We start from the raw sequence: 27,192 nt of genomic DNA, 5'->3' as shown, positions 1-27,192 counted from the left end.
GATGGCAGACACTCTTGGCTGCGCAGCAAGTGACTGCAAAGGGGAATGACATAAAACAACTTGAATATAATGGGGAAGCTAAGAAAAAGGTTGTTTAGTAATTGTAGTTCTGGGAAGGGAACGGGTTTCTAGCCTCCTAAAGATTCCTGCTCCCAAGGTCATTTTATTTCTGTTTAATTTTTCATACATTATTCCTGGTATCAATAGGTTAAGAAAGTAGAATTTTCCCAAGTATTGATTTATTGATAATGTTTATAAGTGGCACACAAAACTTTCCATTTCACAAACTGTAACATTCATTGATCCCTTTAAATGCAAGTTCAATCCTTATAAGCTAAGTGCAGGGATGATTTCATGTAACATAGCTAAATGCACACAATCTGTATATTCTGAACTACAAAAGTGGTTTCCATAGCCACATATGGTTTTAGACAAGGATGCATTTTCATAATGAATAGTACTAACAAATATGTTAATCAAACAATACTTGTTTAATACCAAATGCTTGTTCTGTCACCAACTTTTAAAGCAACACCATTCCAACTACTACTAAAATCATTTATTTTTAGAAGCTTTAATCTGATCTGTGAAAATAAATTCTCCAAAAACTTCACAAATAGTATGGATAAACCTCAAAGCTTTTAAATTTAAAAAGCCTACCAAAGGCTGGGCACAATGGCTCACGCCTGTAATCCCAGCACTTTGGGAAACCAAGGCAGGCAGCTCACTTGAGTCAAGGAGTTTGAGACAAGACCAACCTGGGCAACATGATGAAACCCCATCTCTACAAAAAAAATACAAAAATTACCTGGGTGTGCTGGGATGCGCCTGTAGTCCCAGCTACTTGAGAGGCTGAGGCGGGAGAATTGCTTGAGCCCAGGCAGTGGAGGTTGCAGTGAGCTGAGATCCCACCACTGCACTCCAGCTTGGGTGACAGAATGAGACTCTGTTTCAAAAAATAAAAAGCCTTCCAACATTGAAACTTTCACGTGAAACTTAGTTTCTACAAAAAATCACTTGCTATTGGAAGAAAAGAATATTAAATTACCTTTTAATACAAACATTATTAAAATAGACTTTTCCTGTATCTACTTAAGAGAAACATAAAACAGCTCACAATCTTTAATAATTTGTCTGATATTGTCTAGAAACTAAAGACTACATGATACAGCTGTGTCTTAGCTATGGTGAGTCAGAGGTACCATTTGGACTGCATATATTAAAACAGCTGTAGTGTAGCTTACAGTGGCACAAAGACTCGACACAAATATTGTGTTGTTTCATCATTTAGGTAGTCAAAAGTCAGAAGGAACTGCACAGTTTGCAAGGTCCTTTACACATGGTCATTAAAACTGAACAAGTATGGTAATATAAATGCAGGCGTTAAAGTCTCAACATTCTAAAGTTGAAAATATGAAAACTTTGTTTCTTCATCTTTCATTTACATGGTTAGATATCGGGACCTTACTATAGAAATATTTAGTTACTATGTATGGTTGTCCCAGAAAATAATGGAGCTTCAGAAAGTACAAAAGGTGTCAAAATCTGTAGTTGGCTTTGTCAGATGCTTTTCTAGCTTATTTCAATTCTTCATCCATAGTAACCAAGTCTTTTAACCCTAGCAAACTTTCTTGGGTCCTTTCAAATTAAGAAGACAATATCATCAACTTGTACTTGATCTGATCGTCCAATTGGTGTTGGAAGTTCATAATTGCATTGATGAACTCTATAACAAGATTTTCAGGAATATCCATCGGCTCAGTGTAAGGATTCTGATAATACCCAAGCCCATACATCAAACATCATAATTCTTTAGGAAACAGTCTTTCTTTTACAAGATCCACCTTCTGCTCCTTCTTCATTTTCTTCCTCAGAGAAGTGATTTTCTGCCCCATTTTCTCAAGGTCATTTTTGTTCTTCAAGTCTGTCCTTGATGTCTTGCCAGTACTATTCAGATCAGGAGTCAGTTGGCTCTGATGCCAGGTTTGGGACAGAATGGTTATAAAGTCTCTCCAAGTCATTGCTCACAGAGACTGCAGCTGGTGCTGGTGTCACGACAGGAGCGGAAGAATCACAGCCTAAAAGGATATCTGCATCACTCCCTCCGTGGTTAGAATTGGAACAGCTGGTGAGGCAACATCCTTGGAGGATGGAGGGGAAGAGTAACTTGCCTCTAGATGGGGTTGGGAGTAAATTGAGACCTCCAGTTCTGTCTCTTGCAGTCCTGAGCTTAGAAACCTCTCCTCCTCCTCCTCCTCCTCCTCCTCCTCCTCCTCCTCATCATCATCATCTCCATCATCTCTTTCTCTGTTTTAGAGAAGAGCTTCGCTATGTTGCCAAGGCTGGAGTACAGTGGCCATTCACAGGCATGGTCATGACACACTACAGTCCCCAACTCCTGGACTCAAGTGGTCCTCCTGCCTCAGCCCGCAGCTGGGACTACAGGTGCATGCCGCTGCACCTGGCTGAAGCACATCATTCTTTGGTTGCAATGTTCCCATTACTCAGCTTAATGGTCTGTCTTTCCTTAAAGCCCAGATCCAACTTGGGATGAGTGTTCATTTCAAGAGATCCTTTGGCCATCTCAGATACCTGTTTTATCCATTTAAGGTGCTTTTTCAGGAAGAAATTAAAGTCAAAGGCATCACCCTCATCTGTGAAGCCAATGCCAATGAAAGCACTATACCTGCTTAGTGTCATCCTAGAACCACATTACAAAGTAGAAGCTGTAATCTTTCACTGTCTCAGCAGTGTCAGCATATTGTTCTACTGGTGCCTGAGCAAAGAGCTCTCCTGATATTTTACACTTGAGTTGACATAGGCAGTCTTCTCTTTTGAAGACTGAGCAGGCTGGTCCACATTCCAGCCTGTAGCCATTGTTGGAGGCCTGGGGCAGAATCTAGCTGACATTGACACCAGCTAGGATAGGCTCATACTGTGCCTTGGCCGCCATCTTGGCTCTGCCCTTTGTGCCCTCCAGATGACATTGGGCATAAATTGAGGCCTCCAGTCCAGTCTCTTGCAGTCCTGAGCTTAGAAACATCTCCACCTCCTCTTCCTTATCATCATCTCTTTCTGTCTTTCAGAGAAGGGCTTTGCGATGTTGCCAAGGCTGGAATGCAGTGGCCATTCACAGGCAGTCTAGGTTCTTTCTTGCTTGATTTTTCCTTATAATTTATTTGTGGAAAGAACTATTTCTCAGAATCTGAATTTTCTTAAAATGCATCCTTATGGTGTTAATACATTCCTCTGTCTTCTCCATTTTCTGTAAATTGTTAGTTGGATTTAGAGCAGTGATTTCCTGACTAAAACATCAGCATCACCTGGGAATTGTGGGAAATGCTAATTCCTACTCATCCCAGAGAGGCTGGCCATAAAAATCACCATCTTGGTGAGGCCTAGCATCTCAATTCTATGAAGTCACCCATTGAAAGAGATCAAAACAATTGGGGTAGACAGGGGTGAAATATTGGATGAGGTAGTGGTTGGTCTCTTGATGGCATGGCATGCCTGTTATTTCTACATTTTTATTTCGTATCAATGAAAATTTGGGGTTTTTGCGTAACAGATGGAATGCAAAAAAGAAAAAAAGATGGTGAACTTGTGGTTTAACAGTTAACTTAGCTGATTTAATGTACTTTAAAAACTACATAATTACTAATGGTTTAGTGATCCCTGCCCTTGACAGAGACACGAGGAGAAAAGTGTTCACTCTCCCCCAGTGCTTAGACTACTATTTGACCCTTTCTAAAAGACAAGGGAGTTCAGATAGGGCAGACTGTCCTCCCTCAGATATTGGAGTTTTAGTTACCTACACATTTGACAGGCAAAGGCACTTGGTTTGGAAAGATCCTTGGCTGGGTCCTCTAGCTGCAGCCATGGCTAGTCAAGTTTCCATAGAGAGTACAAGCCAGGCTTGCCTTGCCAGAAAAGACCCTTCTGATCTTAGTAGAAAAGATCAGCCCAGGACTAGCCATCTGGCAGGTAATCAGGACCTACTCAAACAATTGAGCAAGGAACAATAGGTGGAACTGAACCCTTATGAACTCATGGGGTAAACTCTAAGCCTCAGTGAACAAAATCTGAGATAAATCACTTTTAACTCATCTTGGTACTCCTTTGTAAAAAGCAAAAAGCAAAGGATAGACTGTATGCATTTGACAACGTAGAACTGAAAACCTAGATATAATATATATTTAAATTTTAAAAAATACCACACCATTTAACAAAATTTTTATACTTTTTTTTTTTTTTTTTTTTTTTTGAGATAGTCTCGCACTGTCGCCTGGGCGAGAGTGCAATGGTGCGATCTCGGCTCACTGCAACCTCCGCCTCCCAGGTTCACGTGATTCTCCTGCCTCAGCCTCCCGAGTAGCTGGATTACAGGCGCACACTACCACACACGGCTAATTTTTTGTATTTTTTAGTAGAGACGGGGTTTCACTATGTTGACCTGACTGGTCTCAAACTCCTGACCTTGTGATCCACCTGCCATGGACTCCCAAAGTGCTGGGATTACAGGCATGAGCCACTGCACCTGGCCAGTTTTTATACATATTAACATAGTGATATTGGAAATTTATTTTTCAGTGGAAAAAAATGCTATTTTGGAAAGTAGGTAGTTGGGCTCCTGTTTTAAATGAAGACATATTTGAAAAATTGCTGTGTAAGTTCAGTGAGGAGGCAAGGGCAGTGAAGGAGGGTGAAGAGACCAGAATGTACCCATTCCACTACCAGTGGACATTTGGGTTGCTTCCGAGTTCAGGTACCTCCAAACCATGCTATATAAATATTCTCCCTTGTTCATGTGCTTTGGCACACATATGCAAAAGTTTCTCTAAGGAGTTAAATTGCTTGGTCATTCCTCATGAGTATTTTCATCTTTATTAAATATTGCCACATTGTTTTTGCAGAGTGGCTGTACTGGTTTACAGCCTCATCAGCAGGATGGGTCCCCTTGGCAGGATTCCAGTCTACCCCTTTGGGGAGGAGGGTGTAGCCGGGAGAGAAATAAGGCTGGCAAGGAACAAGGAAGCCAGGCAGGAGAACTCTGTTAGTGCCAATCCAAAGAGTTCAGACTGTATTTGACTGCATTGGGAAGCTACTGACAATTCTGGAACAGGGAACAAAATGCAAAAACAGGGTTTGGGAAGGTGAGTCTTTAAAGATCTCTCTTGGTTTGTGTTGGGGGTTGGTAGTGATAGTGGTGGGGTTGGCTTAGGCCAGCAGCAGGACTCAAGCTCACAGGAGAGAGGAGATCTGTGGGGTGACAGTACAAAGGGGACACTGAGCACATGCCTGGGGGCAGAAAACCAGAGCGTCCCAAGTCTCCCAACTCTTATCCTTAAATAAGCCAATTAGACACACACTGCTGGTAGGGGTGTGAAGTGCTACAGCCACTCTGGAAAACACTGTGGCCTTATTTAACAAAGATAAATATGCACATACTGAATGGGCCACAAGTCGTAAAATATACCAAGCAAAACAAACAGGAAGAAAAAAAAAAAAGAGGAAAGAATCGTCGATAACATCAGATGTAATAGAGAGGTCTATCAAGCAAAGATCTGAAAAGTGTCCACTGTCTAATTGTCCACTTGGCAATTAGAACTTTGATGATGAGCTTTGCCACAGAAATGTTTGTAGACCAGTAAAGAGCAGAAATCAGAACACGATGGTTTGAGGGATGAGTGAGTGGTAAGAAAGGGAAACTAGGTGCGGGGCCTACTGTCAGGATGGTTGGTTGAGAACAGACTCAAGCACACAGAAACATTAGTATGTGATCAAGCACCATGGGTCCCCTCAGCTGGATTTCAGTCTGCCCCTTTGGGAAGGAGGGTGTAGAATGGTGGGTACAGGGTACATAATTTTACAAATGGTGATTTAACACTTGGGAAAAACAAGTTAAATCCTCATATTACACCATATAACAAAGTCCAGTTGGATTGAATATTTAAATATACAAAGCAATACCAGAAAATAACTAGTAGAAAATTAGAACATACAGATTTTCTATATAAAGAAAATTTATTTTGTATATAAAGTTGGGGATGGCTAAAACTTTTCTAAGATTGACAACAAAACTAGAAACCTTAAAGGATGATACAGATAAATTTGACTTTATTAAAATACACACACACACACACACACCATATTAAACCTTTCTGTAAGAAAAAGAAAAAAAAGACTAAACAAAATTGGATGACAAATGACAAAGAGAAAAATATTTATAATTGGGAGGCTGAGGTGGGAGGATTGCTTGAGCCCAGGAGTTTGAGATTTTAGTGAGCTGTGATCACGCCACTGCATTCCAGCCTGGGTGACAGAGCAAGAACCTTTCTCTAAAAACAAAAAAAGAAAAAGAAAAATATTTATAACATATGATAAGTAGCGTTTACAAATAAATAGGAAAAAGAAGCTGGGCGTGGTGGCTCATGCCTATAATTCCAGCACTTTGGGAGCCTGAGGCAGGTGGATCACCTGAGGCCAGAAATTTGAGACCAGCCTGGCCAACACGGCAAAACCCTGTCTCTATTAAAAATACAAAAATTAGCCTGATGTGGTGGCGCATGCCTGTAATCTCAGTTACTTGGGAGGCTGAGGCACAAGAATCACTTGAACCCGAGAGGCAGAGGTGAGCTAAGATGGTGGCCAGTGCACTCCAGCCTGGGTGATAGAGTGAGACTCTGTCTCAAAAATAAATAAATAAATAGGAAAAAGAAACACATCAATAGAAACATATACATGACTAGGAAATTCACAAAAAATATAATTACCATGTTAAATCAACCTTAAGTAAAAACTCGTTTAAGATGGCAAAGTGAACTGTTTCATTTACTTCTCTTTCCTCCCTAAGTCCAACTGGAATTACGTTTTTTAAATGAAAAAAAGTAAAGTATGCAACCTCATGAGAGAACTGGAAAAAAAAGGAAAAAGGAAAAATATCCAAAGCCAAAAAAAAAAAAACAACATTCCAAAACAGTGCTGGAATACAAGGAAGGGTTTACAGTACACTTATTTGGACCTGATGCCTAGAACTTTCCCTTCTGGGAGAAAATCCGCCATCCCCACTTCAGTCGCCTGGTTCATGTGGGACACTGAGGCTCAGAGACAGCAGAACTGGGGAGTGGCAGCAGGATATTGTAGCAGGTGGTGGCAATCAGGGGACTTCAGGCTGTGGTCTCACACCACCACCCTGCCTTTTCCTTTGCTCACAGAGAACATTCAAATGACTGTCTTTCTCTAGCAAGGTAGAAAGGCTCTCAAAGAAGTAAGGAACATACTTTGGTTAACGGCTAACCAGGCATTAGGGCTGGACAGGAAGACAGGCAGTGCAACAGCCAACTCCCAGTAGACACTAGACACAAGGAAGAAAGCACAGTGCTGCCAGGGCAGATCCTCTTCCCTATTCCTGAGCCTGCAAACCTGTTCCCTTTGTGCATCCTGGGGGGACAGCCCCTGCCCCATACCTTCCTATATCCTCACCAAACCAGATGAAGCTCACCCTCAAATTCCTGTGTGAAATTAGAAACAAAAAAACCCCAAACCTAAAGTATCTGAAATAAATGTCCAAATGATTTGAACAAAACCTTGGTAGGTAGAAACCAAAAGGTTTCACTTGAATGCTTGGCAGTAACATCTCAACTGGTCTTTCTACCTGTGCTACAATCCACTGTGAAGCCAATTATTCCATTCTTGTACCAAGTCCCATTCCACATTCCTTTCACTTCAGACATGTTTGCTGATGTTTACACCTCTCCATAGAATACCCAGCCTATCTTCGCAGGCCCAAACCTTCATTTCCCCACACCTGCCCTGTGCCAGGGAAACAGCTCTCTAGTTCTCAGGATACTTATGCTATGTTCTCCCACCTCTTACATCTTTATTTTTTGTGGCTTCTTCCATCTGCCTCAGATACCCCTTGGCAGTTCTGGTGTTCTAAATCCTACCTCTATCCTACCCCTTCACTGCATCTCCAAGGCCATTTTCTCCACGAAGCTTTTCCTTAACACACAGGGCCGGTAGGTAAGCCATGAACATTTGTGGAACAAAGTAATCCTCCAAACAAGGGTGATTTTTCTTTCACTGAACCCTTCCCTCACTTTATGCTTCTTTTTGGAGCCTCACACTCTTCTGAATTTGTTGAATTCCCAACCAGCTGGAAATTCCCTAAGGCCCGCAACTGTTTCTGGCCTAGGCTATGTTGCTCTTCCTGGGACTAAGGGGTTTCCTGGGTCACAGATCTTCTGTGCTAAAACCAGGAATACCTCTGGTGACCCAGCATGTGTTGATCTCCCTAGTCTTGCCTGTCTTTGATTCCTTGGATTATTAACAGAAACTGTAATGTTGGGCTACTGTGTTGTTTTGGGCATGGCCTCCGAAACATGTTCTTTCACATGTCTGCCACCAGCAGGCCCTAGATCCAGGAATGAGGCTTTTCCACTAAGGGAAAACTCCACGTGATCTAGGAAGAAAGTGAGGACATCCAACCAGAAGATAAATTTCTTATCTGAAACAGAAGGTCAACCCTGAAATAAGGAGGCTGAAGACCCTTAGAGAAGCCACAGAAGAGACTGTGGAAGAAGAGGGGCAGAGTTGCTTTTTAAATGGGGCTTCTAGCTCCTGCTTTTCTTCCTGTCTGTAAGTCTCTGAGCTTCTGTTCCAGCCCTATAAGGTTGGGGATGAGAGTGTTCTCCCTGCTGGACTGTTGAGAGTTCAATGAGGGGAAATGTGTGCAAACACCAGGCCCCATGCTAGGTGTCCAGAGACGCTGCGCCTTCCTGGCATGCTCCTCTTCCATGTCCCTCACTCCCTCCGCTCCCAATTCTCACTTACTACTCACTGACTCTCTTCTTCCTTCCCATCTTCCTCCAAACTTCCCATTTTCCACTATGTCTCTCTCAACCATATCGTTCTCACTTAAACAAAAATGGAATTCATAAAAAAAGAGGCCAAAAGTCAGGATAAACCTAGAAAAATCACTGAGTATGCAAAGTTTTTCTTGCAGGGTTTGGTTTGTTCAAATGCCTTCTTTTTGTCCTTGCCCATATCCTTCTCCAGAGAGTCAGGATTTGGGGTTTGCAGAGCTGCGTGGCAGTGGAATGTGGAACATTCTCCTGAATCTCAGGCCCATGGAGAAAAGAGGCAAAAGTGCTGACTTTCCTGAGGATTGTCTGATTTAAAAGAGCTGATTCTCCCCAGACAAATGCCTTAGCTTTATTGTGCTGGGACAAGCTGAGCAGGCAAGGAATAAACCTCCCTAGAACACACTGATTAGATTAGCCAGTGAGAACCACTGAAGACGCAGACATTAGTTTAAAAAACAGAAAAATGAATGTTACTTTTACAGTGGCTATGAATAGACAAAGACTTTTTGGTTTGAAAATAGTTGGTGAGGCAATAGAGGAGGGGCTATGTTAATAGCAGAGGTAGAAAAAACGAGAGGTGGATGGTTCCAACTGCAAGGTCCACCCTAAAGGAATTGGAGTCAGGGCCCAGGAGCCACAGGCCACTGCACTGGGGTGAGTAGAGTGGATTTTACATAAATAAAAGTTACAGAATGGTTGTAGGTTCTGGTTTGGGGATGTGAGTGAACCAACTGAATAGTATAGGCAGGTTCCCCAGCCCACCGAGAGTCAGGTGAGAATTTTATTGTTTTGCTAAAGGCCTGTACAAGACTTACAGGAAAGATAAGGAGTGATCTGATTGTTGAAATTAATCTGTAACTATTCCAACATAGCAAAGGACAAGTAACGGAATGACGAGGTTGTTCTGTAGTAGTGTTGCGATTTTGTTCTGCTCTGTCCCCCTACTCCAGTTTCCTCTGTGAGGGGAGCGTGTAGTGTGTGCACATCTGTGAAATGTCAGACTTCTAAAGTCAGGGACTGAGACCTATATCTAGTTGACCCCTGTGCAGAGGTCTAACTACCTAAATGCCATGTTCTTGAGCCATAGAAGTCACAGTGGTTGATAGTACTTCACACTTCTTCCAATTCAATAAGGTTTACTTATGGTGTTTCCTCTGAGTCTTCTAGGAGTCCAGAAAACATTCGACTTGTATAAGAATCCACACTTCAACTAAGCTTTCTGGTTCCAAGAAGGCATCATTACCAAGGATTTGTTTCCTGAGGTCTTTAGGGAGTGAGAGGGAAGGAATGCATGAGAAACCAGAGCTAGTCCCCATCTCTCTCCCTAGAAGTGACAGACTGCAGGCCGGGCGCGGTGGCTCAAGCCTGTAATCCCAGCACTTTGGGAGGCCGAGACGGGCAGATCACGAGGTCAGGAGATCGAGACCATCCTGGCTAACACAGTGAAACCCCGTCTCTACTAAAAAAAATACAAAAAACTAGCTGGACGAGGTGGCGGGCACCTGTAGTCCCAGCTACTGGGGAGGCTGAGGCAGGAGAATGGCGTGAACCCGGGAGGCGGAGTTCGCAGTGTGCCGAGATCCGGCCACTGCACTCCAGCCTGGGCGACAGAGCGAGACTCTGCCTCAAAAAAAAAAAAAAAAAAAAAACAGACTGCATAGTTCTTATGTATCAGGAGTCCCGGAGATCAGCTGACTTTCTGAAAAAAGGGTCCTCCAGCCCGTGATGAAATCCTGACTTAGAAACCCAGTGCCCCTAGCTTTGTGGGCGTCTGTCCCTGAGAAATGGTGTTTTACTCTCCCTCCAAGCAGGCATCCCAGGATTTCGAATTCAGCTGTGAGCTCATGAGCTGAGGGATGTTTCCAGGAGTACCCTGAAGACCACCCAGGTACGCTCTCCCCACTTCCTTTATTTTGGATGGACCAGTCTAAGGAGAGTCATCTTTTCCCACCCCATTGATGGCACTCAGTGAGTGGCTTGTTGCTTGACTGAATGCCTGCCCACACCTACTCCAGTCAAGTTTATCTCCCAGGAGGGAGTAACCAAACACTTAGCAATGGAGACACTCATACATCTCTTTTACCTCCAGTGCACTAGAAGTAGGGATGGTGGCCATATCAACAAAGGAGATAACTTTAGCACAAAGGATGTCACAAGAAACAGATAGTAGAGTGTGTTCTCCAATGTTATCATTTCCCAAACCAGAATCAACTGGTCTTGGGTTTCCTTCCTTCATCCTTCATCTGTAGAAAACTTTGTTTCTTGAGCTACTTGAGATCTACTTCCCTATTTCTTTCTTTTTTTTTTTGAGACGGAGTCTCACTCTGTCGCCCAGGCTGGAGTGCAGTGGCGCAATCTCGGCTCACTGCAAGCACTGCCTCCCAGGTTCACGCCATTCTCCTGCCTCAGCCTCCCTAGTAGCTGGGGCTACAGGCTCCCGCCAACACGCCTGGCTAATTTTTTATATTTTTAGTAGAGATGAGGTTTCACCGTGTTAACCAGGATGGTCTCGATTTCCTGACCTCGTGATCCACTCGCCTCGGCCTCCCAAAGTGCTGGGATTACAGGCATGAGCCCCTGCACCCGGCCTACTTCCCTATCTTAAGAGGTGGGCTGTGTGCTGCTTCTGCTAATTTATTATCTCAGAAGTACATAATTTGGACAATTTTATATAGTTTTGAGGACAGGAGCCCTGTAAGAGTCTCTTACTCAAAAATGGATTCCGCTTGGTTTGAGGTTTAATAGGTCATTGCAATGCTCCCTTCTGGTATCATAGGACATAAGCTGGGTTGGGCTGAGTCCCACTTTTGTGTCTTAACCTTCCTGTCCTTACTCCAGAGTGAGAGCAGCCCTGATGGAAAAACAAAATTACCATCCATGCCTACTTCCTTTCTGCCCCTCTTACTCTAAGTCTAGGCAATCTGCAACATCATTTTATATTGGACTTCCTAGATCACAGACTCTTTTTCAGGAAGAGTCAATTCAAGCCACCCAGGACTTATGATTCCTTGCTCTGTGTTGGGCACCGTGTGAGCACAGAAATGGCATGGGCTGCCTGATGTGGGACAGTCCCTCTTAGTCAGCAATTCAGTCAGCAGCCATCTCAGTGACCCCTGTGTACATTTGAGGCAGCCTGCCAGGCTGTGGGAACAGTGTGGGGTTAAACAGCACATGGTCCTTGACCTCAGAAAGCTTAAAATCCAAAGTCAGATAGAAGGTTATTTAACAGATGCATATTAATTTACAACTAAAGCTAATATTGTGCACTGTTCCATTGAATAAACATAATTTATGGGGTAAAATCAGAAAGCAGCTTGATTTTTGCTCTTAATGCTCTTTTACATTTATTATTATTATTTATTTAAGATGGAGTCTTAATTGTGCAGTGGCACAATATTTGGCTTGCTGCAACCTCCACCTCCTGGGTTCAAGCGATTCTGCCTCCTGAGTAGCTGCGGTTATAGGCACACACCACCATCCCTGGCTAATTTTTGTGTTTTTAGTAGAGATGGGGTTTCACCATATTGACCAGGCTGGTCTTGAACTCCTGACCTCAGGTGATCCACCCACTTCAGCCTCCCAAAATGCTGAGATTACAGGCATGAGTCACTGCACCCAGCCTCTTTTACATTTATTCTGTGGGAGTAGCTCTTGCTTTGCCCCTGAATGAAATTTAGGCAAGTCACAAGATTGTTCCAGCCACCGTTGGTCTCAGTCTCATTTTAATGATTATAATTTCCAGCCCTATCTAATGATACCACTTCAATCCTGACTTGGAGTGGAGCCTCTTCTGGTGCTGCTAAAGAACAGAGGCCCATGGTGGATGGTGGTCTGGATGGGGAGTCCCTGGTTTCCATTCTTCCTCACTCATTTAGCTAACCAGGGTCCTCAACCCCTTCAGGGTTGTTGCCTGGAAGAGAAGAGGCGAGAGGAATAGGAAAACTACATGTTTGTGATCTCCAGCTCACCAGTGGAACATGGTGATTGTTTTACAGGTTCCTGCTGTAACTCCTCTTTTATTCCCCTCAAAGGCCAACTTTCTCCACCCCGTCAGAATCCCTTTCGTACACCCGCCCCATTTATCTCATCCTCATGGCCCCATGGGAATTTCTCTGCTTCTGCCCCCACCCATCATCTCTTTCCTGCCCACTTCTCCTCCATCTTGGATGAAGCTACCCTCTTCCCCTGGTCCTGGTTCAGCCTTTCATCCCTGCTCAGAAACATGAACTCCCAAAAAGCCAGCCAGCAAAGCAGAGCAGGTCTAAATGCCAGAATTTGGAGAACAAAAGCCCTTTTTTGGATAGGACTGTTCTTTGTTGTTGCTCATACAACACAGCTCTTTGTGATTAATCTACGTTTAACATAGCTCCAATCAAAGTGATAAAGGAATATTTTTATTTCTTTATCTGATTTTCTTTACATGATTTCCTTTTATGGCAAAATAAGCATAAGATTGACCATTTTAACTATTTTTGAATGTACAATTCAGTGGCATTAATTATATTCACATTGTTGTATAATACAACCATCACCACCATCCATTTCCAGAACTTTTTCATCATTCCTGACTGAAACTTGGTACCCATTAAACATTAACTCCCCATTTCCCACTGCCCCAGGCCCTGGTAGCCATTAATCTACTTTCTGTACCTATAAATCTGACAATTCTAGGTACTTCTAGAAGTGGACTCATACGGTATTTGTCCTTTTGTGTCTGGCTTATTTCACTTAGCATGATGTCCTTAAGTTCATTCATGTTGTAGCATGTGTCTGAATTTCATTCCTTTTTAAGGCTGAATCGCGATTGTATGTATATACCACATTTTATTTATCCATCTGTCGATGAATACTTAGGTTGTTTCCACCTTTTAGCTATTGTGAAGAATGCTGATATGCACATTGGCATATAATTCAAACTATCTGTTTGAATCCTGGCTTTCAGTTTTCTTGGGTATATGCCCAGAAGTGGAATTTATTTAATTGTTCTTGAATAGGGAATACCTCTGCATGGTGGACAGTATAAAAGGTACAAGAAGTCAGAGTTCCCTGAGCCCCGACCTCCAAGTTCCCCTTCCAGGAAGCATCACTGTAACCAGTTTCTGACCAGTTTCTGTGACCTCTTCGCTGGAGAGACCATACCGTACCCATAGGCACCCTCTACACGGGCATGATGACAGCCATAAGCACTCTTCTACACTTTCCCTTTTTCCTACTTAACAATATTTCTTTTTAAAAAATTTAAAAACCTTTTTTTTTTTTTTATTTAACTTTTATTTTAAGTTCAGGGGTACATATGCCAGATATGCAGGTTTGTTACATAGGTAAATGTGTGCCATGGTGGTTTGCTGTCACCTAGATATTAAGCCCAGCAGATATTAGCTGTTCTTCCTGATGCTCTCCCTCCCCTAACAATATTTCTAAAAAAATCATTCAATAGCACCATTTAAAGAATATCCCATTCTATTTAAAAGTTTCATGGCTTTCCAAAGTAGAGACAAAACTTGTTTTTCTTTCTTTTTTTAAAATCAGTCCTTTATTCATGGACATTCAGGTTGTTTCCAATGTTTTGCCACCATGAACAATGCTCTGATGATAACAGCCAGCATTTCCTGAATGCTTACCATGTGCCGGGCCCTTGTTCAAATCCTTCCCATGTATCATTTAATTCTCACTATAACTGTGACATAAGCACAGGGAGGTGAGTAACTGTCCCAAACCACATCTCTGTTTTTGTCCACAGGTGGGAGTGTAAGATAACTTTCCAGATAAAGAGTTGCTGTTGCCAAAAGGTATGTCCATTTCATTTATTTATTTATTTATTTTTATTTATTTTTGAGATAGAGTCTTGCTCTGTCACCAGGCTGGAGCGTGCAGTGGTGCAATCTGGGCTTACCACAACCTCTGCCTAACGGGTTCAAGCAGTTCTCATGGCTCAGCTTCCCAAGTAGCTGGGACTATAGCCACCACGCCTGGCTAACTTTTGTATTTTTTTAGTAGAGATGGGGTTTCACCATGTTGGCCAGGCTGATCTTGAACTCCTGGCCTCAAGTGATCCACCTGCCTCAGCCTTCCAGAGTGCTGGGATTACAGGCGTGAGCCACTGCACCTGGCCAGGTATGTCCATTTTAAAGTTATATAAATACAGCCAAACCGGCCCCATCAAGGCTGTGCTTATCTGCATCTCACTTGCAAGTAGATGTATGAGGGCCCGTTGCCCTCTTCTCTCACTGTTGGAAAATTTCTTGATATCTGCCAATCTGAAAGGTATTTCATTGTGGCTCAGATTTGCATTCTTTTTCTTTAAATGAATGAAGTTGAGCATGTTTTCAAATGTTTAAAGGCCATTTGTTTTATAATGGGGTTTTAAAAACTTGATAAAATGCTTCAACTGTTGACCTAGAATAATCAATGGACAAGGTAGCCTGGAATCCTTTACATTTTAATTTTACTTGTAGATTTTTAAAATAGTTAATACAGTTACAAGATTCAACATTTGAAAAGAATACAAGAGTAGAGACAAACCCCATCCTGTGTGTCTCCCCAGTGTCCAATTCCTGTCCCCAAACACAATCAGGCCTCCATTTGCCTCCATTTCTCCCTCTTGTGCCTATGGTCAAAACCTGGGCCGCACCATTATCCTTAGCTGCTCCATCTCTGAAATATTAAATTCAAACATTCCACTCTGATCTCGCCACTGTCCTCTTAACTACCTAGCACCTGACCCTCTCTTGACACCCCACCTGCCCTTTACCTTGCCTTCCTTTCCCATCCACCTGAGGTTCTCTGCCCTCCAGACGCTCCACGTCGGGTCCCACTGGCCTCCAGCCACACCTGCCTGGAAAGCCTTACTTTCTGTTTCACGATACCTAGTTCAGAGTCAGCCCACCCATGGGATCACTCTCATTTAAAGATCTTAAGCAGAGTAACCACTTAATTTACTGCTCAAACTGGGACTCTCTTGAGAATGAAAGGAGCATGACCAATTATGAAAACAAGACAATAGGGACAGATGATTACTGTCCAAGGCAGATCGGGTGCAAATTCAGCTCAATCCTAAGGAACAAATTACCTTTAATTTCAGAGCAGAGATCAATAATATGTGCTGAGCCCCACAAATGATTTTAAGTTGCTGCCTTTGTTCACTGCCCAATCTTCTCTTCTAAATGGATTTTTTAAACAGTGCATTTCCCCAACACTATTTTCTTAAATATCTATCCTTTACGAGTTTCAGCCCCTAAACGCAAGTGTGTAACAAAAATTAGTTTGTTTGTAAAATTCTCCTTCTGCCGGGCGCGGTGGCTCAAGCCTGTAATCCCAGCACTTTGGGAGGCCAAGACGGGTGGATCACGAGGTCAGGAGATCGAGACCATCCTGGCTAATACAGTGAAACCCCGTCTCTACTAAAAAATAGAAAAAACTAGCCGGGCGAGGTGGCGGGCGCCTGTAGTCCCAGCTACTCGGGAGGCTGAGGTAGGAGAATGGCGTAAACCCGGGAGGCGGAGCTTGCAGTGAGCTGAGATCCGGCCACTGCACTCTAGCCTGGGCGACAGAGCGAGACTCCGTCTCAAAAATAAATAAATAAATAAATAAATAAATAAATAAATAAATAATAAAATAAAATTCTCCTTCATCTATACTTGAGCCCCACTCTTTAAAAAGGTGCTGACCCTTAATCTCAGTCAGTTCTGAGTTTTCTTTGCAGTTTCCATTTTGGATTTGGGGTGGGGTGGAGTGCAGGGTTCTAGACTCTCAGTGACCTACAAAGGGTCCTGCCCTTGATGTCATCTCTCCTTGTCCCATCCGGTCCTGGTGCCTGCAGGTTATTGTGGAGGTCTAAGTCTCTCTCCACCTCTTCAAGCAGCCTCAGGGAGGTTGCCTAGGGTCCCCTTGGCCTAGATATACCCAGTAGCCATTCTATTCTCTGCTCTCAGATCCACAGATTGTGAAGGATGCTGCTTTCTCAGTGGGGCTCAGCCCAGGGAGCAGGGATTGGGACTTCAACCTCCAGGACCCAGCAAAGTCAATGTTTCTCAACTTCCCTCCAGCCCTTGTCCTTGCCCTGGGGAATTCTTCTTGGATATAGGGGCAGGAAACGCCTTGATCTTTCTCATGACCATTTTCTCCCACACTTTGGTCTAGGTCTAGGCCAGAAGTCTTTTCTATTCCCCTAAGGAAAGAGGCTCCTTACCTCTTCCTTCTGTTTTCACACATGTTCCCTGCAGCACTGAGCAGAGAATGGCCTGGTTATTTGAGGCAGGGAAGGGAGAGAGGTAAAGGGAGTATCAGGCTGGAGAAGGCATTGACTAATATTTCAGAACATGATCTTGCAAGGCATATAAAAATATCTTATACAAGATGTGCTTCCTGTTTTAACTATTATGATTTTATAATTTTTCAGATCTTGTAGGCAAGACTCCCTACTCCCATCCCCCAGGCCAGGGCAGCCAGTTATCAGCTGTGTGAACTTGGACAAATTATGTTATCCTCTCTAAGCTTTAGTTTCTTCGTCTGTAAATGAAGATAATAGTAGTTCATATCAGTGCTTCTACTTGCCAAGCACTGTTCTCAATGTTTCATGTATGTTACCTCATTTAATACTGACCATAAACCTGTGGGATAGCTGCTATCATTCCAGATGAGGAAGCCATTTCCCACAGTCGTAAGTAACTTGTTCAAAGTCATGTGATCTCCTGCTCTTAATCACTTTCCCAACCTGTCTTTCATAAATATTAATAATGACCTCAGTCAGGCGTGGTGGCTTATGCCTGTAATCCCAGCACTTTGGGAGGCCGAGGTGGGAGGATTGCTTGAGCCCAGGCTCGAGACCAGCCTGGGCAACATATTGAGACCTCATCTCTACAAAAAAATTAAAAAGTAGCCTGGTGTGGTGTGGCATCTGCCTGTAGTCCCAGATATTTGGGAGGCTGAGGCGGGAGAATTGCTTGAGCCTGAGAGGTCAAAGCTGTAGGGAGCTGTGAGAGTGCCACTGCACTCTAGCCTGGGTGACAGAGTGAGATCCTGTCTCCACAGTAAAGAAAGAAAGAAAGAAAATGACCTCTTGAGGTTGCTGTGAGGATTAATTGAGGTAAAGTATGTAAAGCTCTCAGCCCTGAGCCTAGCACATAGTAAAAACTCAATAAATTCTAAGCTCATACTTTAGCCATGATTTTTTTGGTCATTTTCATTCAAAATGCCCTTGGAATTGTATTTAAAATATATATAAATGTCTGAACTTAAGCATATTTGCCCTATTCAGTTTTCCCATCCAGAAATATGATGTCTTATTATATGTTTCTTAGCAAAGTGTTGCCATGTGTCCTCATATAAAACATGCATGTCTAGGTGAGTTTATTTCTAGATGTTTTAGGGTTTTTGTTTTTATTGAAAATGAAATCTTTCCGTCCATTGTATCTTTTGATCACACAGTGCTGGTGTCTCCAGGTTCTTGTTAATCAGCTCCCAGATGTCTCTAGAGGGATGTCTTTCCATAGCCCTCTCATTTTAGGTTGACATGAAGATCACTTGGCCCAGCCAGTGACATACGCTCTGACCAAGAGGCACAGGGGCACAGGGTGAGAAGTATTTTTCCAGGTAGCTTAGGTTGGCTGAGGTGATCAGAGAACTGTCCCTTGGCTAAGGAAGTACAGCCTGGGGAGAGGGGAAGGAAGGGGCAGCCCTTGCTTGGCTGCATGCTGGTTCTGATTCCGTTTGGGGATCTGTCTGAAGAATGAGTTCCTAGGTACCCACATTTCCTCTGTGGCCTCAATGATTCTCAATTGTGTTTGCCAAATGATGACTCTAGTGGCAGCTCTGCCAAGGCCCAAGATGCTTCCCTGGGCTCTGGGTCGCTTAAGTAGAGGGACTGTCATCCAGCAATGCCTCATTCTTCTCCGTGGGAGATACGTAATCTGTGGCGTCCCTGAATCAGCTCCCTGCCTGACTCCACTGCAGGCCTCCAGAGGGCAGCAGAGAGCAGGCGAGAGGGGAGAACAGGACTTGGTTCCTGGAGAAGCAACAAAGACGGTTCCGCTCCTGCAAGCTGCTAGGAGTACTGCTCATCGCCCTCCCCTCCTCCTCAGGATAGACATGTGAGCTTCTCCCTGAGGATGTAATAATTATAATAATATTATTAGTTAATACTAACTATTCCCTGTGGGCCAGACATTGACCTAAGGTTTCACATTGATTCAGATAACCAGTGAGGTAGATATAATTATTATTTGAATTTTTTTCAGTTGAGGAAATTGCAGTGAAAAAAAAGGAGAAATTGCCCAAGATCCCACAGTTAGTTGAGTCAGGATTTAGACCCAATTATTTATGAGCCAGGCTCGATTCTAGGTATCAGAGATACATCAGTGAATCAGATAAACTTTCTGCCATATTAGAAGGACAGAAAAAGTGAACAAATGAATGAACACGTGATGTGGTTTTGAATAGAAATGCCACTTAGACAAATAAAGCAGAGTTAAGGACCAGAGAGGGGCATTTTAGATGGGCTAGTCAGGGAAGGTGTTCTTGGGTAGATAGCATTTGACCAAAGAGTTGAATACATGAGGTAACAAGTCAGGCTGAAGATTGGGGAAACAGTAAGTGCAAAGGTCCTGAGGTGGAAGTGAGCCTGGGGTGTTAGAAGAACAGCAAGACTTGCATCGTGGCTGCTGTAGAGTGAGCTGAGTCCATAGGCCACAGCAGCAATTGGAAAGTAGATAGGGATGGTGAAGAAAGAGAACTCCACAAGCATCACCTGGGTTTGGCCTCTTACAGTGTCTCAGCTTCTCTTTAACATATCCCTCACCTTTTTTCACCTTCCTGCAGAGTGCTGACACCATCACAGTATGTTCCCTTCTCAATCGTGGACACGGTTCAAAAGCAGCTAAAGCAGACAAGAATCTGGGGCAGCCAATATTGTACCACCTGCCAAAACTTGGCACAAACAGTCTGGAAGCCAAAAATTGCACATACTGTGGTGAGTCTTGCCCAGCCTGTGGGGAACTTCTTGTGGGTAAAGGTTCTAGATAAGCCTGCCAGGGCTCCCAAATTAATCCTCAGTCCCACTAACAAGGGCCTAAGCCACGCAGGTCTCTCCAGGGTAGGAAGCTGCTATTTTCTTCACAGAATTTTGCCCCCATGCATGGTCCTAGGTCAGACCTACCTAAATCCTTCCAGATGTCAAACCCAGGTGGGGTTCAGATGGCATTTAGCCAGGAGATGGAAGGGAATCCATCCCAGTGAGCAGTCATCACCTTCTACCAGGTATCTGAAGAAAATGGAGGCACAGAGGTCAAACAGTCATCCCTCAGCATCTGCAAGGGATTGGTGCCAGGACCACCTGCAGATACCATAATCTGAGGATGCTCAAGTCCTTCACATAAAATGTGACCTACACAATCCTCTGTTTATCTTTTTTTTTTTTAAGACGGAGTCTTGCTCTGTCGCCCAGACTGGAGTGCAGTGGCACGATCTTGGCTCATTGCAAGCTCCGCCTCCTGGGTTCACACCATTCTCCTGCCTCAGCCTTCCGAGTAGCTGGGTCTACAGGCGTGTGCCACCATGCCCGGCTAATTTTTTTTTGTATTTTTAGTAGAGACGGGGTTTCACCATGTTAGTTAGGATAGTCTCGATCTCCTGACCTCGTGATCCTCCCGCCTCGGCCTCCCAAAATGCTGAGATTACAGGCGTGAGCCACCACGCCTGGCCTCCTCTGTTTATCTTAAATCATCTCTAGGTTACTTCTAATACCAAATACAATGTAAATGCTATGTAAATAGTTTTTTATGCTGTATTTTGGGAGTATTTGTATTATTTTTATTGTTGTATTGTTATTTTTAGTTTTTCAAATATTTTTGATCTGCTGTTGGTTGACTCCTTGGGTTAGGAACCTGTGGATATAGAGGGCCAACTGTACTAAGAATCTTCAGCTCCCTCTCCTGGCAGATCCCTGGCGAGTGAGGTGGGCCTATGTTGAGTGCTCCTTTTGCCTGAGTGAGAGCCTAGAACCAGAGACTGCATGCCCTAATCCAGGATTTCTTGACCATGGCACCATTGATAGTTGGGGTCAGATAATGTTTTTGTTGTGGGGGCCATCCTTGTAGGATGTTAGCAGCATTTCTGGCCACTACCCACTAGAGGCCAGAAGTACCCTCCCTCCAGTAGTGACCTTCCCTCCAGTGTAACCAAAGTAGATCCAGACATTGCCAGATGTTCCCAGAGGAAGGCACCCATGACTGAGGACCACTGGGGCCAGTTCTTTCCCCTTCCCCAAGACCAGTGCATGAGCCTCAGCTGTTACCACTTTGGTAGTGAGGAAGAATTGACAGTATCCCCCAAGCATTTACTCCAGTGCCACAGCTGAGTGGCTGGCTTGGCATGTCCTTGGCTGTAACACGGAAGGAGGCCAGAGGACAGGGAGCAGAGAGAAAAGGGGTAGCCATATCTTCTCTCAACATTTTTTGGCTCACAAAACGAAACCACAGGGAAGGGCAGGGATGAAGTTGGCTATACACATCACAGGACTAGGTCTTTCTCTCCCTCCTCATCTCTCTCTCTCTTTCATGCACATACATGCACACACACACAAATGGACACCCCTCTGCCATTCTGTGTATTGGCTTTGTTCTCTCCCACTGAAGACAGGCTTTCTCCAGAGACAAAAGAGAACTTAGTGCAGGAGGAAGAAGTTAATGAATGGGCTGATTTTGCCCAAGAGATTGGCAGGGCAGGAATAAGAGGTTATGGGTATCAATGAGAGAAGAGAGGAAAGGATTCATTATGATGTCCAGACCGGAAGGGGAAGTAAATGAAGCCATGAGGAGCTGGTATATGGGGAGAAGAGGAAGATGCTTGAAGATCAGAGGCCTTCATCCAGTTGAAAAGCAGGAAAGAAGGGAGTCAGAGCTTGGGAAGTTATCCTTTAAGAATCCCAACATCTGACCCAGAACTATCAATATATATTTATTTTGCTTCAGCGATAAGTTCACTTAGACACATAGAATCATAGGGCAGTAGAGCTTAAAAGAAACTTAAGAGATCCTTGAGTCCAACCCAGTCTAAGTGGGCTCTTTTATTAATTCTTCAGTGCTGGACTTTGAGAATGATACTTGTTCACAACTCCTCTGTCCTTGGAATCAAATGAGAAATAAGATATAGAAGTCAAGCAGCTGGGACTTAACATAAATTTATGACAGCTAAAGCTGATTGGAGAATGTAGTTTTGAATGTACAATTGGGCTTCCTAATTCTTTCCCTCAAAATGAAACTTATCTACCCAGAACTGGAAGACTCCTCTATCCCACAAGGCAAGAACCTGCCCTAGAAAGCTTGCCATGAAAAGAGGAGGAGAGGAGGGAAGCACAGGCCTTCTCTGGGGGGGCTGTTCCCAAAAGGAGAAAATCCAGAAGAACCTGAGTCGTGACATATGCCCATTTTATGTGCTCCAGTTCTCCAAGTGCATGAACCACTTATCCTCTGCTAGAAACCATGAGTTAGGAGGTAGAGCAGTAAGTGGAGAGTACTTTTCTCAAGGCTGCAGCAAGGACAGAAGTTCCCACTTTATAAGATGAGGCAAAAGTGCTTGGAGCGGGAGAGGTAGGTTTCCCCCTAACAAATGCCATTTAATAGAGCAACCTCTGCTCCAAGAACACTGAGGCCCAGAGAGGTGAAGTGATTTCCAAAAGGTACCATGGCTCTGAAAGAATAAGGTTCTCCATACTCCTAATGGTGAAGTTTCACCATTTCACATGTGTAATCAAAGGAGGACAGGCTCTTCCAAATTTATCAGCATAATAGCAACAAGAATCTTCTATTCCATCATGCACAAGGACTTCTAACTCCTTCCTTCATCACTATCACTGCCTCCACATCCCCAATCTACACCTTGCCACCTCTATCTACACATCACACCCTCATCCACACCTCACCACTACCATCTACACCTCACCACCCTCACCTATACCTCACCACCTACACCTAAACCACACACCTCCATCTAGACCTCACCACCTCCATCTAGACATTACCACCTCCATCTAGATCTCACCACCACCATCTAGACCTCACCACCACCATCTAGACCTCACCACCCTCACCTACACCTCACCACCTACACCTAAACCACACACCTCCATCTAGACCTCAGCACCATCTAGACCTCACCACCTCCATCTAGACCTCACCACCTCCATCTAGACCTCACCACCACCATCTAGACTTCGTCACCTCCATCTAGACATCACCACCTCCATCTACACTTCACCACCCTCACCTGTATCTCACTACCTACACCTAAACCGCACACCTCCATCTAGACCTCACCACCTCCATCTAGACCTCACCGCCACCACCATCTAGACCTCACCACCCTCACCTATACCTCACCACCTACACCTAAACCACACACCTCCATCTAGGCTTCACTACCTCCATCTGGACATCACCACTTTCATCTAGACCTCACCACCACCATCTATACCTCACCAATCTCACCTATACCTCACAACCTACACCTACACCATACACCTCCATTTAGACCTCACCACCACCGTCTAGACCTCACTACCCTCACCTATACCTTACCAACTACACCTAAACCACACACCTCCATCTAGACCTCACCACCTCCAATATAGACCTCACCACCACTATCTAGACCTCACCACCGTCATCTATACCCCACCACCCTCACCTATACCTCACCACCTACACCTAAACAACACACCTCCATCTAGACCTCACCACCACCATCTACACCTACACCATACACCTCCATCTAGACATCACCACCCCCATCTAGACCTCATCACCTCTATCTAGACATCACCATCACCATCTACACCTCATCACCCTCACCTATACCTCATCACCTACATCTATACCACAAACCTCCATCTAGACCTCACCACCTCCATCTAGACATCAGCACCTCCATCTACACCTCACGACCACCATCTATACCTCACCACTACCATCTACACCTCACCACCCTCACCTATATTTCACTACCTACACCTACACCACACACCTCCATCTAGACCTCACCACCTCCATCTAGACTTTACCATCACCATCTACACCTCACCACCCTTGTTCACACCTCACCACCCCCATGTATACCTCATACCTCCATCTATACCTCACACCTTCATCTATACCTCATACCACTATATACTACCTCACCATCTCCATCTCCACCTCACACCTCTGTTTACAACTTACCACCTCCATCTACATCTCATCACTTCCATGTACACCTCACCACCTCCATTCACATATCACGTTTCCAGCTACACTTCACACCCCATCTACACCTCATACCTCCATCTACATCTGATCCTTTCCATATACACCTCACCACTTCCATCTACACCTTACACCACCATCTATACCTCAGAACCTCCATTTATACCTCAAACCACCATATACACCTCACCACCTCTCTCTACATACACTTCATCATCTCTGTCTACACCTCACACCTCATCATCTCCGTCTACACCTTAAACCTCTATTTACACCTCACACCACCTCCATCTACACCTTACCATCTTTTTTTTTTTTTTTTTTTTTTTTGATGGAGTCTTGCCCTGTTGCCTGGGCTGGAGTGCAGTGGCACGATCTTGGCTCACTGCAACCTCTGCCTCCTGGGTTCAAGCAATTCTCCTGCCTCAGCCTCCCGAGTAGCTGGGATTATGGGCACGTGCCACCACGCCAGCTAATTTTTTTTTATACCTCACCATCTCTATCTACACCTTACACTAACATCTATACCTCAACACCTCCATCTGCACCTCACACTTCCATCTACACCTCACCATCTATCTATCTGTCTACATCTCCTCACCTCCATCTACTACTTACCTTTTTTTTTTTTTTTTTTTTTTGAGATGGAGTTTCACTCTTGTTGCCCAGGCTGGAGTGCAGTGGCATGATCTCGGCTCACTGCAACCTCCGCCTGCCAGGTTCAAGCGATTCTCCTGCCTTAGCCTCCTGAGTAGCTGGGATTACAGGCATGTACCATCACACCTGGCTAATTTTGTATTTTTAGTAGAGATGGGATTTCTCCATGTTGGTTTCAGGCTGGTCTCAAACTCCTGACCTCAGGTGATCTGCCTGCCTCAGCCTCCCAAGTGCTGGGATTACAGGTGTGAGCCACTATGCCCAGCCAATTTATCATCTTTATTTACATCTCATTACCTCCATCTATACCTCACACCTCCATCTATACCCCACATCTCCATTTATACCCCATCACCTGCACCTGTACTTCACAACTTCATCTACACTTCACACCTTCATCTACATTGCCACCATTTTACTGCTACTTCTACAACCAACACCTCTGCCTCTATCATTTTCTCCATCATTCCTGCCACCTCTTCTTTTGTCAGCAGAGAGCCAGCAGCCATCCTTTTGGCTGGAGAGACAGGTGTGAACTAGGAGGCTACCTGCATGGCTGTAGTCTAGAGAGGTCTTCAAGGTCTTTGAGGTTAAAGAAAAATGTCTCTAGCTTTTGGTGTCACCTGATCCCTCTAAAAAGATCACCTTGGAGCATTTTACAAAGATTGAGTTAGAGATACCTAAAAATAAGTACACATGTTTATATAAACTCATGGACCACAAGTGCAAACTGCCACTATTTCCAAGTCATGCCCTAATCTGACAGCTGAATATTTAGGTACTTGCAATGTCGGAAGATCCTTTATTGACATCTCAGCAGTCCTCAAAGCTCTAACAATGTAAAAGTTTGAGACATTCAAGTGAGCTGTAATTTTGAGCCAAGTGGGGTCATCCCAGTACCTAACAACAGGCCCACATCTCTATAGGTTCCTGGAAATGCCAGTGCCCCTCTCTGGGCCCCAATTTTTCATTGTATAAAATGGGCAACCTTGAGATAGGACTGGATTCTCCAAGTTCTCTTCCAGCTCTAACATCCCTCCAAGACAGAATCCAAAAAGAATCTGGGTTAAAAACTACTCAGGGAGATAAAATAGCATTTCAGAACCAAGGCTGGAATATACCACTGCCATAAAAAGATCACCAAGTTAAAATTCAAGAAGAAATTTAGAGCAAAGGCATCTGCCTATGATCATGGCCAGCTCTATTCAGACCCTGCTATACCTTGGTCTGTCAGTCAACCAGGCATCCATCCCTGACCCTGCAGGAGCGTCCCTCCCCCAACCTTGGTCACATGGCTGGCCGCCACTGAGCCTCAGAAGTCAATCTCCAATGCCCCAAATACTGTTCAGCCTGGAAACCACAGAAAGCCCTTTTTGCCACCCAACAGGAACAGAGCAAGTGGTTCTGGCCTCCGTGGGATTTGGATCCTGGTTTCCAGAGCTGAGAACACAAAGGTAAGTTTGCAGCTGGAAGCTTCAGAGAAAGTAGACAGAGCTATGCAGATAAGGGAAAATGTGCTTTATAGCATGAACACAGAGTATTTAAGAGTAAGCTTCACACACACTGAAGAGGAGAACACCGGAAAAGCTGGGCAAATCTTCCAAATGAGTATAGAATATTTGATTTTCTGTTTTTGTCACCCTGGTGCCTTGAGGTTTTTGGGTGCAAAACCACTCCAAATTAACAGAAATGACAGGAGACTTGTTCTGTCTGACACCGTGGTGAGTGAGTTCTGTCTTGTTCTCATCTAATAGAACTGAATCTTTCTCTTCTAGGCACGTAAATTTATGTTGTCTTTGTCAAATGTGTTAGACTGGCTGAAATATTTATGAAGTAGCAAAAACCCTGAGACTTACAGAAAACCATGGGAAAATAAATTATGTCTGCTAATGTAACATCTCAGGATAGAAACAGAATAATGACTAGTTTCCTTTCATTACACATTTTTGTTTTTAGGTTTTGGATACGGTACCTGGTTTTGCTACTGCTAGTTTTCTTAGGGATATTTGTTTGTTTTGTCCTTTCTCTCCTAGAGCATGCATGGGTGTTTCAGTCTGCAGGGCCCCGAGGCAATGGACAAGCTACGGGTTGAGAGGGTAGCCTTTCCCTGGCTTCTAGCTTAGCTTTCTAAAGCCCAGCATGACCCCGTGTCATTCTTGTCGATTCAGTTCACAAAATAATCCCAGATAAGCCCTTGGGGAAGTCCTTTTCTGAAATACTTTGGGCTCTCAGAGGGGTGCACCAGACACCATGTTGGCTGGTCTAGAGTTCTTAGATATCAAGGTCAAGTGGCTTAAAATATGGGGTGGAAAGAAAAGCTCCCCAAAATCTGACCAGTGAAAATGTGGCACAACCTTTTTACTAGTTATCGTTTTTCCCAGAGACATGGATGTCTAATCTTAAGGATTCATTACTATGCTTTACCCTTCTTCCCTAGT

General features: G+C 44.0%; 1 protein-coding gene across 1 annotated transcript in view; it reads left to right on the top strand.

Moving 5' to 3' along the window:
• SLC4A5 (solute carrier family 4 member 5) overlaps positions 1 to 27,192 on the top strand; it is a 139,419-nt gene that overhangs the window by 468 nt on the left and 111,759 nt on the right. The window contains exons 2-5 of the mRNA XM_030921053.1: positions 10,676 to 10,752; positions 14,605 to 14,653; positions 19,680 to 19,830; positions 26,142 to 26,208. The gene's annotated coding sequence lies outside the window, so the exon portion shown is untranslated. The remainder of the gene's footprint in view (positions 1 to 10,675; positions 10,753 to 14,604; positions 14,654 to 19,679; positions 19,831 to 26,141; positions 26,209 to 27,192) is intronic.

Source organism: Rhinopithecus roxellana, chromosome 17, assembly GCF_007565055.1.
Source record: "Rhinopithecus roxellana isolate Shanxi Qingling chromosome 17, ASM756505v1, whole genome shotgun sequence".
NCBI lineage: Eukaryota > Metazoa > Chordata > Mammalia > Primates > Cercopithecidae > Rhinopithecus > Rhinopithecus roxellana.
Note: the sequence above shows the minus strand (reverse complement) of the source record. Positions and strands in the feature narration are given on the sequence as shown.